Consider the following 16,223-nt stretch of genomic DNA (forward strand, 5'->3'; position numbering starts at 1 on the left):
TTTCTCTTCACAGCGTCCTCCTCCTCCTCTTTCCCCTCCCTCCCCTCCCCCTCCCCCCCTCCTCTGCTTCCTCCTCCACCACCAGCTGGCAGCTGCAGGGCACAGTTCTGATCCTGCTGTGTCTCCTAATTACATGGCTACCGGCCAGTGTGTATGTGGCGGGCATTCCTGCGACGGTCCCAGTGTGAAGAGGGAGGTGGCCGCCTCGGAGTCACCCACCCGTCTCCACAGCGCTCCCCAAAGAGCCTGGTATCTAGCTGTGGTGGAGGCTTTTCTTTACAAGCATTACTGTCGCTGTTTTTAAGCCCCTTTCATCAAGATCTGTCCTTGCCCTGGGGATTCCATTTGTCCAGGCTCCGGCCCAGAGTCACACGAGCCAGCAAAGGACAGCAGACCTCAGCCACAGAGCGATGCGGGGGTCATTACCGAAGAAGGAAGATCACGGAGAATTAACTGTTGCGGTGTGCGACTGCGGCAGAGCCGGGCTCGGTCGGACGCGGAGAGGCCCGGAAGGCGCGTCCTCCACGGAGCGGCGCCCCAGCTTCCACAGCCTCTACCCGTCCGTCCCGCGCCTTCCTGCCGCGTCCCTGTGGCTTTGCGCTTTGACTCGACCTCCCAAGGCATGCTTGCTTTTGCCCCGGAAGCCCCTTCCTAACCACTCCTCTTGTGGCCAAGACCCCCACTGCTAACCGCAGACACCCCTCCCCCGCACCCCACGTGGGCTTCGTCCCCTCCCTGCCGGCCTGTAATGCTCTCCCTACCGCTGCAGCTCTGCCGTGGTGCTGCGGGTGTGGAGGATTTAGGCCTGGCGTGACCGTTGTGAGTGTGGCTGCTCCATTTTGCAAACAACTTGAGACTACGTTTTGTATTCAGCGTCACTTGCGTATAGCCTTTTCTCTTTTTCTTTAAAGTTGGAAATGTTTGGTTCGGGAGGGCGAATACAGGAAAGGAAAACCAGGCATTTGCCCCAGGTTTACCGAACAAACTGCCTTGCAGAAGCCCTTGGTGTGAAGGCAGGTCTCGTCCTCCTGGTCGCCCTAGGTCGTCACCCATCGCAGCTCCTGCCCTTCTTTCCTTGGGGACGTGAGGCGGAGAACTGCAGGGCCTAGCCCTGCATGCCTCTGCTTCTGCTGCCCCTGAGCTAAGGGACGCTACTGGGTCTCACCTTCCATCAAAATTACTCCACTGAAGCACCGCGAGCTTTGCAAAGTGTTTTCCCAGGGGCCTCTGAGGGACACTGACAACTGGTGACATTTTAAAGCTTTTTAAAAATTGTCTTTTTCAGACAGGGCCTTGTTATGCCGTTCAGACTGGCCTTGAGCTCACTTTGTAGCTCAGGCTGGTCTCAAACTTGTAACGATCTTCCTGCCTTAACTTCCCAAGTGCTCAGATTAAAGGCATGTGCCACCATGCCTGGCTCTTAAAGCATTTTTGGTGGCTGTGTTTTTCCCTGCTAATAATAGAAAAATAAATTCTGTTCCCAAGTCAGCGCGCCTTGATTATACAGTGAGACGCTCAAGTCATTCCTGGGGGAGAATGCCTCCCTCCACACTCCAAACCTTTCAGGGCCCTGTGCCCCATCCCCACCCTAAGGGAGGCACGCGGGGTCTAGTGGAGGCGGTGACTGCACTCCTGCCTCTGCAAGGAATGTATCCGGCAGCCCCGGCCCAACGCAGATGGCCACCGCCACCGCCTCAATCGCCAGTGCTGGTTGTTGGGTCTTGACAGTACAAATATAGAGCCTTTCGGGAAAGTAGAGGAATATCTTTGTCTCCTCCTAAAATCAGAAACAGTGACTACTGGGAGAGCGCAATGTGCAATGCTCATTTCCTTTCCATTTTTCGGTGTTTTAAGCCATGATTCTGCCTAGCCAGGCCTCAGTTTCCCCAGACTTGCTTGACACATCCTGCCCCTCAGCCCTGCCTCTCCCTGCCATCTGGCCTGGCCTGGCCTGGCCTCACCTGTGTGGGGAGCTCTACTGGGCTCTCCCGGCTGTGCTGTCCCCATGGGCTCTCCTTCACAGAGAAGTCAAACCCACAGGAGCACAACTCTGCACGGCCTGCTGCCTGCTGTGCCTGCTCAGCCCTGCCCACCCGGCCAGGCCAGGTTGCCCTTTACTTTGCATTTGCGTCTTCTGCTTTCCGGGCACTAGTGTGAAGGTCACATCGCTTTTGCATCTGTCTCGGGTATTCCTCTGTTTCCTACAAGAAGACTGTTCTTTACCACTTCTAAGAGTGGAGACCAGCGCTGATTCAGATTAGGTGGTGTTTCCAAGTGTGTGTGTGTGTATGTGTGCACACACACGTATGTGCTTTTTTCTTTTTTATTGTGGTACAGTATGTACACCCTAATATTTACCAGCCTAGCTATTTTTAATTATATAATCTGGTAGCATTAAATAGATTCCCATTTTTGTGCAACCGCTGCCACCCTGGGACGTTTTAATCGCCCTGGCTTAAGTCTCTGTACCTATAACATAGTAACCACTAGCATACAACCTCTGCGAGTTCATGTAATAAGCACTTGAGTTTTCTTAAGTTTTTTCATTATTAAAATAAGTAATGCTGAACGAGGGGGTGCAAACCTGTAAGTCCTTCACTCGGGAGGCTGAGGCAGGAGAACTGCTTCGAGTTTGAGGCCAGCATAGGCTATTTCGTAAGTTCGAGGCCAACTTGCATTGCATAGTGAGACCCTACCTCAAAAAAACAAAAAATAAAATAAGTAACAGGTCCTCTGGACGGCTGCCCTGGCTTCCTGGTCGTCCTTTGACACCTGGGCTCCCACGTCCATCTAATGAGGGGCCGTTGGACCTGGGAGCCTAGGTGTCAAAGGACGACCACAAAGCCAGGCAGTGGCTCAAAGTTGTGATAGGAAAGGAGATGCCAGGCATTTGGAAGGGGCAGATGCTGCCCAAATCGCCTCGGTGGGGCTCTGAAGGCATCAGCTCAGCCAGCACAGCCAGCAGGCCCGAGAAGGAGGACCTGCTCACTCCTCTGTACTCGAAAGCCACTGTTGCCATCAAAGACCGTCTCATGGCCTCGTGCTCTGGGGACTGAGGTCATTGAGGCAGATTCTGGGCAATGGCATTTGGGCCTTTAATTCTAGTTGCTGTGGCTGGGCTTCACTTTTATAAATGTTCTCGGCATTTTCTTTTCCTTTCTTACAGGTCCAGCTTTACCACTTGGAAGAGGCCATGTTCCAGGTAAGGGGCGGGGGACCACCCCTCCCGTGTCAAGGCAGCCCACCCTGCCACCCAGAGTGCAGAAGCAGGCCTTCACTGCCGTGTTCCCTACCCATATGGCTCTTGCTGTCAGTCACCACAGCTTGGCATTCCCGCTTCCTTGTAAGTTTTGTTAAATTCCCTCCCACAGACTGGGCAGGAGTTGTGCGCTCTCCTCTGTGGCTCAGGGACTCGGACTCGCAGATTCCTGGGAGCCTGCTGAGAAGACAGGGTGAGCTGCAGAATACACTGTGTGCATCAGAGCCCCATGGAGAAACCCAGAGAGGAAAAGGAATCTTAGGGTTGTATTTATAAAAGTTCAGAGAAAATCACTCATGAAAATACTTTTTAATGAGTGCTGATAGTTTGATAAGGAAACATAAACTCCCTCAGAGTGGGGCTGTGCGGCACACAGCCGCAGCAAGAAGCAGCTTGTGGGCGCGTGTGCGGGATGGAGCGCTCCATTCCTCTCCTTCGCTGTTGGAGATGCTCTTGCTTGGAAGGCTCTGGAGCGTCTCAGTGCTTTACTTGTCTGCTTAGGTCTTAAAAGCATTTTAACTAACTGTAAATTCCAGGAACAGGACATTGTTTGATATTGTTAAGCGGGGGGAAAACAACGAATATTACAGTATTCTCTCTTTATTTCCGCAAGAAAATAGGAAAATGTACACTTTACCTGTTCTTCTCTCTGAAAAGGAAGCATGACAAAGGTAAACAAGGAAATAGTGCAGCCGGGTGCCTAAAACAAAGGCTTCGATTCCAAGGGGAATGAGGGCTGCGGCGGCGGGCGCGCTTGTCTCTCTGAGCTTACTTTTTCTATGTCTGTAACTTTTTATCCACTTGTTGCCGTTACTGTTTGAGCCAACCTGGCCTTTAACTCACTCCGTACATAGCCCAGGTGATGCAGTGCTCAAGTTCAAGCTTACGGGCTGCACCACCACCTCCGGCTTTCTCTTTAGATTTTTGAAGCCATGTGAATGTTCTGCATCTTCAAAAATTAATATTAAACCAACAAAAAACCAAAACTGAAAGCAAACTGAAACAAAGGTACTCAATTCTGCCCCATGTTGGCCTCATGAAAAGAGGGCCTGATTCCTGCACAAGCGTGGCACCAGGCCTCTCCTGCTGGGCTGGGGAGAGCTCACACACGCCCACGTCTTCGGAGTGGATGCTTTCTGGTAATTCATGAGGAAAGCAGCTCTGAAATTATGGTGGGGCATTGTCGGGCAGAGCAAGGAAGGAAAGCTGCTGTTGCGCTTGGAGCAGCAGCTCTCTGTCTGGAAGGATGAGTCACGGAAGCGCGGAACGGGGGACTCAGGGAAGAATTCCCCGAAGCTGAAGCAGAGCTGGAGGTGATCTCGGGGCCCTGAAATGGTCAAATGACTGTGCGTGGGCAGGAGTCGGTGCCGGCAGACAGCATCAGGGGTATACGCATGTGCACTTCCTGTCTGCCCACAAGGCACCAGGAACAGGCATCACACCAGCTGCCCAGGGCTGGTGTTGAGGTGCTGTTCTCCATGTGGGGGGGACTCAGGCCGAGATGGCCGATTTGGGGCTGGGTCAGGCAGGTGTCAGGCTAGCAGAAGCAACTGTCCCACTGAGGAGACTGCTCCAGAAGGCCAGCAAGCCCCTGTCATTATAGTCCATATAACCAAAGGTAATATTGCATTCTAAACAACCAGGAAAAGTAGAATTCCAGAGTCAGTGACAGATATTTAACTACTGAAGAAGAGGGCAGGCCTATTGACCAGATCTTTGAGTGCAGGCTGCCGCACAGGAGCAGGTCTGGCCCAGGTGCTTGGTATCCACCCTCCATCCTCAGAGGTCTTCGAGCATGGTGTGCCAGCTCTGCACGCCCCTAGCTTCCCACCCACAGTGCGACTTACTCCTCTGGGCTGCACTTCCCATCCCTGGTGTGCAGCCCTTTGCCCACCCACCCAGAGGCTGCCCCGCATCTCAGGCCCTCACTGCCCCACCATTGCCACAGCCTCCAGCCACCCTCACCACCTCGCAGGCTTCAGAGCTTGTGTAGCAGAGCCTTCCCGGGTGCAGGACCTGTCCTGAGACTTTGCCCAGTGAGTCCGTGCCTAGGAGGCTGGGAACATGGCCTTGAACCACCTGTGTTTCCCCCTGAACCAAGGGTGGCTGAATTCGACCTTCTGTCCCAAGCCCCTTTGCTCTGGTTGTCCCCATCCTCATTCTCCCTGAGCATTGCCACAAAGAGCTGACCTGATTCTGAAGATGGGGTGGAATTCATCTTGTGGAAAAGCGGACCAGAGCTCATCAGTCTTGGCCTCTGAGAGAGCCCGCGCGTTTGCCTGCTCAGCTGTGTGCAGCCAAGGCTCACGGCAGAAGACTCACCTCAGCACTGCTCTGTGCTCAGAGGAGTTGCCTGACATTTGCGGCAGTGGAAGGGACATCTTGAGAGCTCACAGAGGAAGAGGTCTGCACCAACCCTGCTCACCCTGCTAGTGCCGACCACCACCACGGGGCCTACAGAGGGAGCTCCTCTTCAGGCCGACTCTTGGGCCCTCCAGCAGGAGCGTGCTCTGGGCTGCCCTGGTTCTGCTCCCCCGGGGTAGGTTGGGTGAGGGCTCAGGAGGTCTGAGCACCCGGTGCAAGCAGAGATGGTCTCTGCCAAGCTGTTACTGACCAAAGCAGAGGGCCCAGGGTCTTGTGCAAGCTACATTAGCGAATCAGCCTTTACTTCCTCAGGGACAGATTTCATCTTTGGGATTAGAGAAGACATTCATATACCAGATATTTGGAACAAACGAAGCCCTTTTGCGACCTCTTCCTGTTTTCTGAACTTGCCACTGCGGCCTGCTTCACCAAGGCACCTCCTGAGCTTACGCAGTGTGCTGGTGTCATCACTGTAGACGTCTGGGGCCGGAGCTAGGCTCCCGGGATTTCTCTGCCTCAGTTTTGTTCTGGGTGGCAGTTTGATTTGTTCTTGCCAGGAGATGAAAATCACACAATGAATAATTTGCACCTCCAATCTCCCTGTCTCTATGTTCTTATTTTCCTGGGCCTGAAAAATGTGAAATGTTCCCTGGGAAAAGGCTCTGGAGCTCTCAGGTGCCTTACAGGAAGACCTTAGCGTTGCCATAGGTGTGGGGAAGGAGACAGGTAAGCTCTAAGGTGGACGCTGCACAAGCCAAATGCTAGTGCTTCATTTCAGTAGGAAAGGTGATTTTAGAATAAAAAGCCAAGTTCCAGATAGATTAGTGATTTAGTACAAGGTATAACTTGGAAGAAAGCATACTTATTTGGAAACTTTTGCATAGTGACAAGCAAAAAAAGCTGACAAAATCTGTCCAGTGAGTGCCTACATGATGGAGGCCACAGCAAAACAGCTCTGAGCAGGACTTAAACTGACCAGTTGGCTTTCTGGGGAAAAAAGCCGCTTGAAATATAAAAGCACAAGAGGCTGAGCCCAAGCTGAGCAGGGCGGTGCTGGGCTCTGTCTCAGCCTTGCCTGAGTGGGGAGCAGTGTCTCCAAGCAATTTACTTTCAGGATTGTCATGAATTGTCACCTGTGTGTTCTCACTTAGTGTCTGCCAATGGTCTTCTATAATGTATCTTCATAAATTTAAGTTGTTCTGTCAGAGAGATAGCTCAGTGGCATGGGTGTCTGCCTGGCAAGTACAAGGCCCCAAATTCAATCCCCAGTACTGCAAAAAAAGAAAAAATACTTAAATTTAATTTGTTCTGAAGAATATATTTGCCAGGATATGGTAACATTTGAACATTAGAAAAAGTCCAAAGTCTCAATGAATTGTCCATGGGGACCCCAAAACACTTTGACATTATTTAAAAATATACTTTGATAGTTTTATTGAACAGTTGGAGAACATTTGTGGATATTTTCTCTCCTTTATCAGCGTTTCTCTTCCACATCTGCGCGTACTTTTACCCCGGCGTATTAGGTGATTAGATGTTTGAGCCTCAAGGTGGTGCTGGGTTAGCCGACCTGCAGAGACGACAACTGAGATATTACCTTTAGTGATGGCCAATATTTGTATTTTAAGTGTTTTTCTTATGTTTTGAGCTGCTTTCAAATTTAATACGCAGTAGCACATAGTCAATAAAAACTGAATATGTAATTTTGACAAGTACATCTTAAGAAAAACAATACGTGGTTGGAAACACATTCGTAGTGAAAGGGACAGGCTTCACTACTCTATGAGTGTGGTATTGAGCACCAGCCCTGTCTGTAAGTGAAACTTCCTGCAGACCGGCAAATCCGCAGCACTTTGTGGTGAAGTAAAAAGCTGACAACAAGGTCCCACCGAGATTTGAACTCGGATCGCTGGATTCAGAGTCCAGAGTGCTGACCATTACACCATGGGGCCTCACAGCACGCTGTTTCTTGTCAACTTCTTACCCATTTAGTTCCCCAGGCTCGCCTTCCCCAGGAATCCGACGCCGACCCGACCTAGCCACGAAATCCTTCACACCCAGCAGAATTCGGCACCGCACCGAGTTCCAGAGCCAGTACCCTGGCCCCATTCCCTCGCCATCCCCAAAGGATTCAGGAGCTGGGGCTCTGTCCAGTCCCCGAGGAAAGGAGGGAAGGGCACCCCCGTAGGGCGAGGGACCCAGGTTCTCCCCTCCCTGTATGCATGCGGGATTCTGCTCCGGAAAGCTGTCTCCCACTAGCTGGCACCAGGGCTTTCGAGGAAGCAGATGGAAAGATTTCACCTTAGTCACAGGGGAGACGCTGGCGTTCACTGAAATGAATATGCTTGGACCGCGAGGATGCAGGAGTCAGAAGCCCTGGGTGCAAAGCGTGGACAGTGGTGCGAAAGGGACCGTTTCTCACCAATGGAGAACGGGGGACCCAGCCTCGCGAGCGCCCTTGGGGGGGGGGGTTCACTGGAGCCCGCCCAGGACGTACAGTCGTACAGGCGCACATTTTAGCACACACGCGCGCAAACAGCTCCCGCGGCCCGTTCCGCCCACGGCCTCCCCCGCGGCGTCCGGGTCTGCTAGAGTTTGGGACTCCGCCGCCGGAGGACTCAGCTCCCTCTCGCGAACCGCCGGGCCCTGCGCCCCGAGACGCGAGCTGCAGACCCCATCTGTAAAGTGGCAGATGATCAGGCGGGTCTAGCTGCGCACAGCGAGGGCAGTGGACTCTCCGGGCGCGGCCAGATTAGGGTGCTGGATGACTCAAACGCCAAACTCCCGGCGCACGCAAGAAGGCGCGCGGGAGGGAGGCGCGGGAGGCTCCGTGGACGCCCTTCACGCCCGCCGCGCTCCGAGAACTTCCATCCCGGCCCCGCCGAGCGCCTCCAGCGGCGGGAAGGCCGCCCGGCGCTGCGAGCTGCAGGACCTCCGGCCGCCGGAGGAACCCCGCGGCGGGTCGCACCCTCGCGTCGCATCTGCGGGTGCGCAGGGCCTTCAGGGGCGGAGTCACAGCCCACATCCACCCGCGGAGACTTCGCTGAGGTCTCTGGCAAAGACTCGGGGTCCGCGAAGAAGCGAAAATCGCAGTGAAAAATCATCTGGCCAAATCCAGAGAAGCGTGGAGCCAGACACGGCCTGAGCAGACCCAGGCCCGAGGCCCGAGCGCTCAGGACCCAGGGGCGGCGGGACCGAGAGCCGCAGGGCCGGGCCTCCCCGGAGCGGACGCCTGTCGGAGGAGCGCGTGCGGCCAGCAGCGGACGTCCGAGCTGGAGTGGGCAGGGCTGAGGGAGTGGGGTCTGGGTCGGGGGGCACAGGGAGCAGATTCGGAGGGCTTAGTCGGCGCCGGAGCTCCGGAACTCAGGAGGGGGATGGAGACCGTGAGAAGAAGGAAAAGGCACCGCTGGAAACCTTTAGCTCTTCGGGGCTGGGGACCGTAGCGGGGAGTGCTGAGCAGGGCAGGCGTGTAAGAGAGGCGACCACCCTGCGAGCCCGAGCTGCCCCGGCAGGCCGAAGGGAGACGGGACAATCGGTACGCCCTTCTCCGCCCGCACCAGGGCCGGGTGGAGACGAGACTTGCAGGTTTTCAGGGAAAAGTGGAAAAAAAAGATTACGAAGGTCCCACCGAGATTTGAACTCGGATCGCTGGATTCAAAGTCCAGAGTGCTAACCATTACACCATGGGGCCAGCGAGCAGCGAAGCCTGATGAGCTGTCCTTGTGACAAATGTGCATCGCGTGGCTCTACCTCCAACCGCGCATTGAAAGTTTTCATGCGTCCTGGCCGCCCCCTAGAGGGGTGTCGGGAGAGTGCAGGAGCCCTTGCCGCGGCTCGCTCCAGAGCTCCGTGTGGCTTTCGGGCTCCAAGGTTTTCGCGGGTTTAAGAAGTTGCTGCGAATCTTCAAGGGTCATGTTCGCCTCTGACATTGCTGGCCCCTGGATCCGCAGAAGTGAGGTGAGCGGAGGTGCGAACAAGGCCGAAATGCCTGGGACTCCCGTGGCCCTGCAGCGCGGGCCGGCGCTCGGTGGGTGGAGCCTCGCTCGCCTCGGCAGGTCGCTGCTCAGTCCTCGGGCTTCCGCGTGCAGCGGGGCGGACGCGTGGCGCCTCTTCTCCAGGTGAGGAGGCGGGTGCGAGTGCTCGGTGACCTACCTGTCCCTGGTCCCGGCTGCTGGAGTGGGCCTCCTCGGCTCGGCAGCTTCTCCTGTCTTTTCCTTCCTTCCTGGAAAACGGTTCTTATAAACGACAAAACCGTTCAAAATTCAGATCCTTGTGGGCTTTGTCCACACAAACACGGAGAGTCCAGATCAACATGTCTGCAAATCTGAGCGGTGGTAAACTTGCCAGGTGCGCCACCCACGACTTCAGTGGAGCAGCTCTCAAATGGGGCTCTGCTCCAGAATTTGACAGAAGAGTAGAGAAATAAAGCCTGGTCAGAATATAAGCAGGTGCCTGGGCCTAGTGGCTCACGCCTGTGATTCCAGCACTCTGCAGAGTGAGGCAGGAGGATCCCCATGAGTCTGATGCCAGCCTTGGCTATGATATTAATAAATCATTAAGTCGAATGTAAAGTGGCATAAAATGAAGTCAAGTTCAAATAATGAGAGATGCATTGTGCATGCGGGTGGCTTTGGCAGGCTTAACATCTAGAAAGAACCCATGTCTGCAGAAGCACAGTTTGTCATAGCCAAATGGTGGACACAGCCCAAATGCCTGTCACCTGAGGAATGGATAAAAAAGATGTGGCATTTTTATACAATGGAGTGTTACTCAGCTATAAAGAAAGATAAACTTGAGGCCTTTATAGGTAAATGGATGCCAGTAGAGACTGTACTCATAAGTGAAATGAATCAGACGCACATGTGTAGTATGTAAGAACCTGGAAGCATAAATAAAATCTGAAATGTACAATAAATATAGTAAAATGGAAAGAAACTGAACATAAGAAATCAACAATGGAGATGAGGGAAAAGAGAGAAGATAGGAAAAAAGGAAAGAGAAACATGTATTCATGGTAGCAGAGATGACTGTGTGGCTAATTTCTATTAGGCTTTTGAGGGTAGCTGTTAATGTTTAAAATTTTTTAATTTCACCAGCTCTGTATGCTAGTATCTGTCGTATGAGCAACTTCATTGAGGCCAGCAATGAGCCATGCAACCACCACAGCTGGATGCCTTTTATCTTGTTCTTCTAAATGTGAATCAGCTCTAAGGACTCTTCTATTGTTTTTTGTACTTTCTTTAAAATATCTTAAAAAATAAAAAGGACAAAGGACAAGGGAAAATATTAAGGTTTAGTGAAAGGAAGAGTTAATGTCCCATTGCTTGATCATTCTGGCAGGCCTATATCTGGTAATCTCAGCAGCAAATTTGATGACAACAATACGTAATTGTAACAAGCATTGTTAACTTTCTATTCTTGTTTTGAAATTCTGTACCTTTTATTGTTCTATGTTGCTTTGTTTTTGTTTTTGTCTTTGTTCTTGTTTTTTGTTTTTATTTTTCCTCTTTAAAATAAATTTTTTAAAATCTAGGAAGAAGTTCTAGTAAGTGAAGGAGAGTGGATTGTCAATGAGATGAGCTGTGATTCCTTTACCGAATTATGGAATGCTCCTTAGTGATGGAGCCGCTTTATCTCCTCTGGTTTGGGGCTCACTGAAGCAATTTCTGATCAGTAACTTCCCACACATCTCAGGCCGGGCCCTCTCTTCACCACCGTAGAGTGGGAGTGAGCCTCACTGTGGCTTCTTGTAAGCTTTGGGGTCCTGAGTGCGCTCCTTGGACACCAGCATCTAATGTCAGCACACCGGAATTTCTGGGAGGCATGCGCAGGCCACAGCGGTGCTGGTACGCAATGAGAGCTTGGATCACCAGCAGTTCCTGCTTGTGAAATAGAAGCTCCAGGAGACACTTGGGGGAGGCCAGGGGAGAAAGCAGGCCGGCAGCACCCCACCTGTCCTAGGATCCGCACGTGGCCCCCAGATTCCTGCAGAGGGGAAACAATCCCCCAAGCAGCCGGGCGGGGCCTTTTGGGGGTGCTGAGGGCCAGGGCTTTGCCCTCAGGTGGATGAGGGTTGGATGGAAGCCACCGCTCTACAGGGCGGATAGAGGCAGCGCTGGGCCAGGGGCACTGCCGAGCCCGGGTCTCACCCGACCCGGAGCTGCTAGGCCTCGGTTCCGCCCTCCACCCTCTGCCGCTTGTGAACTGCCCAGTCCGGACGTTCTGCGACCCAGCGCGAGCGGACCGAGCCGCCGCCGAAGGGTCTCAGCTTTAAGTTCCTCTAAGTGCTCGGGCAAGCAGGCTGAAGGGTCAGTTCTCGCAGGAAAACGAGGTAAGATTTTGAAAAATTAGCAAGAACCTTGTATGATAGAAGTTGCGGAATCTAGATAAATATTGAAAATAACAAAACAACAGCCAAACGAAACCCATTTTATTCTTTAAAAGTGAGCCATGTATAGTGACCCGAAAGTTGAAAGAGGGCCTGCAAGCCTAGATGTCAGATGCTGAACGCGGCTGCTTTCCTCGGTTGGTTCCAAGCAGGCAAGCGCTATTAACATTCTCGTGCTTGACGCTGGAGCTTCGGCCTGCGAAAGGAGGTGTGAGAGTCGGCGCAGGACAACTTGCGGATTTTCTGAGGTGCCGCTCGAACCTGTAGGCTCGTAACTGCGCCCTCACCAAGCCGTGAGCCTGAGCAACCGCTGCTTCTAACTGCGAGTCTGTGAACTGTTTATCTAGAGAGCCAGATCTGACAACGGAAGAAGGGCTCGGTAAACTTAGGGTGCAGCGTCTACAAATGTCAAGGGGTTATTTTACTTAAAAATTATATAAGGAATTTGGAAAGATCTTTACTTTTTTTTTTTTTTAAACTACTCTAGGATCCCCTACTTAAGGGAAAAATAAAAAATAACAGAAAATACAATTTCCAAAAAGTTGATGTAAGATATATTTTAAATAAAATCAAAGGGTTTAGGCAATATAAGGAAGCCAAACAATTACAGACTACAGTTTTGAAGAAATGTTCATGATCTAGGGTCCTTCAAGAGAATGTTTCATGGCTTTCTTATGTGTTCTCACAGCTTGTCTGTTGGAGCAACAGAAAAGGACTTGGGGTAAAGTTAAGCAGCACCTAAAAAAGGATTCACTGTATTTGCTTTATGCTTTTTAAAGACCCTCTCAATTTCTTTTTCTGTGTCAAAGAATTCGAGAAACGCTGATGCGTGGAAGGCCTCTTCCTAGCTGCGAAGCTCGCGTGGGCTCCCTACAGCGCATGCCGAGTGGGTGCCTTCTCTTGTGGAGATGCTCGGCTCTGCTTTCTTCTCTTTTGGAGAAAGAGAAAGTTCTGATTTCTTGGGGAAACAAAGGAGCATTGGTGACGCCTTCAGGTTACAGAGAGGTGAGGGGTGAGAGGGAGGCCTAGCAGCTTTAGAACCCTGCACCTCTCATCCACCTGTGTCCTTTAGGCTCTGCTGGATTGAGGCCTGGCGACTGGCCTGTCTGATGCGCTGTGAGATTCTGAGTGTTCTTACAGTGGGACAGAGGTCATCAGAATTGTCCCCAGAGCTGCCGCCCTCACAGACACTTACTTCAGACCTACTGTTCTTTTCTTCTGTATTAGAATTAGTTTTTATTATTAATTTTTAAATTAAATTTTTGTCTTTTGAGACAGGGCTTCCCTGTGCAGTTCAGGTTGGCCTCGAACTTACTTTGGAGAGTGGGCTGGCCTTGGACTCAAGCAATCCTCCTGCCTCGGCCTCCTACGTGCTGGGCTTACAGGAGCTTGTGACTATACATGGCCAGTGTTCACTTTTCGTTGTAAAGGAGTGAAATGAACTCGCTCTTCCAAAATGAAATTGTGTCAGTTATGCTGGCAGATCCCTCCCATTTCTGAGAGTAGATTTTCACATTTGTTACCTTTATACCTTGATGTAGACTTAGATTTTTTTCAGTTAGTTTTTCTTTCTTTTTTTAAAAAAATATTTATTTATATTTATTACATTTATTTATTGTGTGTGTGTGTGTGTGTGGCCAGCTCAGCCCACCAGGGGGCGGGGCTGGCTGGCATGTGGTGCTGGAGGATTGAACCGCGGTCCCTGTGCTTTGCCAAACTTGTTTCAAGTAGGTGCTTTAGACCACTGAGCCATCTCTCCAGCCCCTCAGTTAGTTTTTCATTTCTCTTCTTTTTCTTACTTACTTGGACATTTGCATGTTGTTTTCAGATTTAGATTCTAAAATCACTTCTTTCATTTTGGTAGACTTTTCTGGTTGAATCAGCTTTGCTGATAAATTTTGTCTTCGTTCCATTGATGGACAGACCTTTTTTCTTCATTTTTTGTATGTGCATGTTTGCTACTGGGTCTATATATCTGCTTCTCTTCCAGTTCAAAAGATTGCCCTTCTAAGTGACAGCTTCAACGTCATCCAAGGCCCCACGCTGGCTTAGATTATTAAAGCGTTCCTGTACGAGGTAACAGATGGTGCAGTTCAAGGTGAGACCATAGCGGTAGATTGAGTTTCACCTGGATCGAAATCAGATCCCCACTCTCTTGAGGAGCCGAACGTATTTGCTCTTCTATTTGGAATGACTCTCCTTGTCCTGAAAGGCCCGTTCCTTGCAAGGGAGCTCGCCTGAGCGGTGCCTTCGGCTTGCTGCGAAGCCAGCTTCACTTTCTGTGCATCCAGCTGCCACGCAGGGCGGTGACACTCCTCTCAGCTCTAGGGTGGTGTCACAGGGAGGGAGCCCTGTGACAACATCCTGTTGCGGTCTTGGAAATTGTTCAGCAGTGTACAAGGGTTGGTAATTACTCGGCTCAGTGCAGGTATAAAGAACCTGCATTTCCCAACCTCTCCCAAGTTTTTATTGCTTTTCTCTTTCTTTTGCTTCTTTCTGTCCTCAGAATTATCATCAAGGGACTTTTCCTGGCACCCTTCCCTGGCCATCTTCTGCCTGGGCCACTCCTTCTGTGAGACTCATCCTCTTCCCCACATCCCAAGCCTCCCCGAAGCTGCCCCACCCTATGTGAGCCCTGAGCTCCAGGCCTGTGGTTCTGACGACCACTGTGGCTGCATTTGTCCTCAAGAATACACTCTGCTCCCCCTCCCCTTCCCCTCCCCTCCCTCTCTCACTCCCCCTCCTCCCCCTCCTCCTCCTTTTTCTTTTTTGACACAAGGTCTTGCTATGCAGTACAGGCTGACTTTCAGCAACCCTCCTGCCTCAGCTTCTTTGCGCTGGGGATACGTGTGCGCCTCCACAGCGGGCCTCACAGCGCCCTTATTCTGGAGCAGTCTACATGTGCATCCAAAAGGAGCTGGCAGAACATCCCCATTTTTTTAACCAAAATCCTCTGGATCCACCCACCCATTCCCTCGTGTAAAATATGCACTGAGGCCTACTCTTTCTAATAACGTTTACTAAAAACTTCCAGGACAGCATGGCCTTAAAAATGAGATATAATTAACAAGGTACATAGTGAGCCAAGTTAGAAGGCAGGACCCTGCACGGCTGAAGCTTCTGGTACAGTACGCCTTCAGCTAGAGAAGGGCTTGAGCGCTCTCCAGGCTAATCTCTCTCTTGCACCACATGGGGTTTGTGCATTTTCAGTCTCTTAGGGCTGCCGGCTGAGCCCTGGTTCAGCGCCCAGACTGCCGCTACCTGCAGGCCAGAGACTTTCTGGAGGCCGCCACTACTACTCGGGACAGGAGCCCCTAAAGGTGGTTAATAACGCCACACAGAGGTTTGCGCTTCCACGTAGGAAATTGGATATACAAGCGCACAGCCCATAACAGTGTCTCTATCAGAAACCCGCTCCCTCGCGGTGCAAGTTCCTATAACGCAGAGCTCGCCAAAGGCCTGATGTTGGCTCCCCCTGCCAACCCCTTAGCTCTGGCCTTGCAGGCACGGCTTGGTGCTCCTGTGTGCGCACAGCTCCATGGCGCGAAGGTGCCGCTGGCCTGGGTAAAACTGGCGTCCAACACTTGTAAAATTCCCTTAGTTCCAAAAATAATGTACATTCTCCTGCTTGCTCAGCCAACGAAGAAAACCCCGTTACATTATTTAGCAAGTAACTAACCTGGCTTCCTTGAAATAAGCATCCAGGTATCTGAAGCTGGTATCTGAAGCTCTACCGACTGCAGAAGCGCTCCTGGCACTTTCACAGCTACCATGCTGAAGTCACTTTCAAAACAGTGAGGTCCTGGGATGGCTCCCCATCACACCTTTCCTGGCTTCAGGTTTAACTGTTGTGCACCTAGAATACAGCTGTACTTGGGCTCCAGGAGATTTGCATCCCACCTTTGTACAGAACCTGCTAACTTATGGAGCATTTATCACAACGTTCAACCGCACCTACAAACAGTGCCAGCTTTTTCGGAAAAAAAATGGGTGGCTCTGAAAAGAGCCTTTGGGGTGCGCGCACGGGAGCGCTCACTTGGAGCTCGTGTACTTGGTGACGGCCTTGGTGCCCTCCGACACCGCGTGCTTGGCCAGCTCCCCGGGCAGCAGCAGCCGCACGGCCGTCTGGATCTCCCGCGACGTGATGGTCGAGCGCTTGTTGTAGTGCGCCAGGCGCGACGCCTCGCCCGCGATGCGCTCGAAGATGTCGTT

At 51.8% G+C, this 16,223-nt stretch overlaps 2 non-coding genes across 2 annotated transcripts; both read right to left on the minus strand.

The window, feature by feature from the left end:
- Positions 1-7,503: 7,503 nt before the first annotated feature.
- On the minus strand, positions 7,504-7,575 carry Trnaq-cug. Its single transcript has one exon. It is a non-coding gene; the product is annotated as a tRNA-Gln (tRNA).
- Positions 7,576-9,242: 1,667 nt separating this feature from the next.
- Positions 9,243-9,314, minus strand: Trnaq-uug. The gene has a single exon. It is a non-coding gene; the product is annotated as a tRNA-Gln (tRNA).
- Positions 9,315-16,223: the final 6,909 nt, after the last annotated feature.

This window comes from Octodon degus, unplaced genomic scaffold, assembly GCF_000260255.1.
Source record: "Octodon degus isolate 3935 unplaced genomic scaffold, OctDeg1.0 scaffold00023, whole genome shotgun sequence".
Classification (NCBI taxonomy): domain Eukaryota; kingdom Metazoa; phylum Chordata; class Mammalia; order Rodentia; family Octodontidae; genus Octodon; species Octodon degus.